The sequence below is a fragment of the Daucus carota genome, chromosome 3 (genome assembly GCF_001625215.2).
Source record: "Daucus carota subsp. sativus chromosome 3, DH1 v3.0, whole genome shotgun sequence".
NCBI lineage: Eukaryota > Viridiplantae > Streptophyta > Magnoliopsida > Apiales > Apiaceae > Daucus > Daucus carota.
The window spans coordinates 36907550-36910580 of NC_030383.2; the positions used below are offsets into that span (position 1 = coordinate 36907550).

Sequence of the window (3031 nt, forward strand, 5' to 3'; positions counted from 1 at the left end):
TAATATTAAACATTTTTTTAACATCGGTTTGTAACATACACATAATGTCTTTAGTTTAAAAAACATCGGTTTAATTTGATATTGTAATGTAAGTGTTCGTTTCAACATCAGATACAAGGAAAAATGTGATGTCTATAAACTCATTTGACATCGGTTATATGTGAACTTAGTGATGTAATTGTCATATACATTTTTGAAACAAAAATTATACCATGCATATGCAGCTTCTACACTCTTGCCAAAAACTAAAAGCACACTCTTGCCAAAAACTAAAAGCACACTCTTGCCAAAACTGAAAGCACAATCTTCTTGTTAATACCACAACAAACAAAACTAACCAGAAGAACAATAAATCTAAAATTGCAGACACAAAAAATATAACCAATGTACGTACTGAAATTCACTTTCATTGCCAATTACTAACTTCCCAACCAACAAGTAAAATTCAGCAGTACGTACGCATCCAAAATATATACCAACTCGATCCCCAACCAACAACGTTAAAGCAATTCCCGAACTACAAAGTGCTAGAGCTGACATGCAACATCCACACAACAGCTCCTATATATACCAATTTAATTAATTACCATTCAACAAAAGAAATTCAAACTACATCTTGTCCTCAATAAATTCGAGAGCCTCCATACGGACCTCATCTAGCTCCTCCTCTGTGTAACAGTTTCGAGACCTGACTGCCCACTGAAAAGAAATAATATAATTTTAATTAGAAGTTTAATAATATATTTTCATTTTAAATAAATCAACCTGCATGCAAGGCTATTAAAATAAATATGCACCTTGGTCATGAAAGACATTTCTTTGTCCATAACAATGTCTCTCATATATCTAAGGACCGTATACCCACATTCAGTTCCCCCTGGTTGCTTAGGCGATCCCTTAATTTGAGCAATCGTAGTGATACAAATATATTAATAAGGTCATCCATAGAAATTAAAATAAATAAAATGAAATATTATAATGCAGATGCATGACTTACCATAAGATAGACTACTTTGGGAGTTCTCTTTGCCCTTCCACTTTGAGCATGGTAACTTGCCAATGCACTACAAAAAGATATCATGCACTGTATGAGTATCCACTTTGAGCATGATAACTTGCCAATACATATTGAATTGCTCAACTAGCAAGCAGAAAAATCTAAAATTACTCTATTAGTCCTCGTTCCAAATCTGGAAAACGGGTGTTGTGTGGCAAAGGATTCAGAATATAGAGATCGTCATCCCAAATTACAACCAAAATCCAATGGGCCCTGTTTTTATTATAAAATACAAACTAAGTCAGAATTTAAATATTTAGACTAAAAATTAAAATATAACAACAACAAATATACGTACATTTGATTATGTGGCATGAGATATAGTCGATAATAATTATCCATCAACCGTTTGACCACAGCATTTTGAAATTCTTTATTGAGGGTATATGTGGATGCAGGATCCAAAAAGCCAAACAAGAGCGCGTCATCCTTCTTCCGGTCCTTATAACATAAATGATGCAAGTACCTACATCATATCGAAAATGAAAATAATTCAGATTGGACAATATGGTTGTCGAATATGCAAAGTGCAAAGAATAAACAAATATGAAAAAATTACTTACGCCATATATGCACCAACCACAGATTGTCCGATCATGTCAAACTCCAACAACGAGATCAAATTCTCTTGCAAAACAAATATTGTTTTCACAGCTCCAAATACATCAGCGTCACATGGAATTTGTATAGAAGCCCCGGTCGCTTTCATAAATGTGGACGCATGTTTGTACAGAACTTTATATTTGCTCGGCACATTTTTTCTTAACTTCACTTTATGAAATGATTGTTGTAGTTTCTTCAGCTCACTTGTTACATATTTGATGATGTCACAGGTATCTAACTTGTTTAGTGTGCAGAAGCAAATATCAGAGTTTAGCTGGAAATCAGAGTTTAACGACTGCCAGCTGGATCAGAGTTTAAGCGATGATCAGAGTTTGCAGGCGGCTGATTTTCAGGAGCATATCTGACTAAATAAGGAAGATAAAGATCAAGAGAGATTGTACAGATCAGGACAGCAGAAGGATAGCTACTGATTAGATTATTTTAGGAAGCAGATAATTATAAATCAATCAGTAGATATCATGTAACTGTGTATATAAACACAGCTTAGGGTTTACTCTAGATGAGTTATTAATTTGAATATCATTCGTGTAACCTAGCAGCTCTTAGTGATAAGATATAAATCACTAAGAGATTATTTGTAAGCTACTGTGATTTGTGAATAAGTGTTTAGTTGAATTATTCTCTTATACTGGTGTTTTGTTTTTGATTGTGTTCACTATATTATCTTATATAGTGAGTTTAGTCGGCCTAACAAGTGGTATCAGAGCCAGCTCTGTTGATATACCTACAGTGAGATCTTAATCACACACAATCATGTCTGAGAAATCACAAAATAGTAGATATGAGTCTCTTAGGGTTCCGGTCCTCAGGGCATCTGAATATTCTGTCTGGAAAGTTAGAATGATCATGTTTCTGGAATCTACAGATCCAGAATATCTGGATAGAATTTATGATGGTCCACACATGCCAACGAAGCTCTCTGTTGCAGTGGGAGATGAACCCCAGAAGATGATTCCTAAAGAGAAGAAGGACTATACTCCAGAGGACATCTCATCTATCAGTAAAGATGCAAAGGTGAAGCATCTGTTGCATAGTGCTCTGGACAATGCTATGTCCAATAGAGTAATTGGATGCAAAATTGCAAAGGAGATATGGGATGCTTTGGAAGTCAGATGTCAAGGAACCAAAGCCATCAAAAAGAACAGAAGGACCATACTTACTCAAGAGTATGAACACTTTGATTCAAAATCAGGTGAATCACTGACTGATCTTTATGATAGGTTTGTCAAACTGCTGAATGACTTGTCTCTTGTGGACAAAGAATATGATTTGGAAGACTCAAATCTCAAATTTCTGCTTGCTCTTCCTGAAAAGTGGGATTTGAAAGTAACCACTATAAGAGACAATCAT

The 3031-nt window shown here is 34.8% G+C and overlaps 1 long non-coding RNA gene across 1 annotated transcript; it reads right to left on the minus strand.

The window, feature by feature from the left end:
• Nucleotides 1-797: 797 nt before the first annotated feature.
• LOC135151636 (uncharacterized) lies at nucleotides 798-1236 on the minus strand. The gene is made up of 3 exons (XR_010290411.1): nucleotides 1169-1236; nucleotides 998-1064; nucleotides 798-896 (listed from the first exon to the last, which is right to left on the minus strand). It is a non-coding gene; the product is annotated as an uncharacterized LOC135151636 (long non-coding RNA).
• Nucleotides 1237-3031: the final 1795 nt, after the last annotated feature.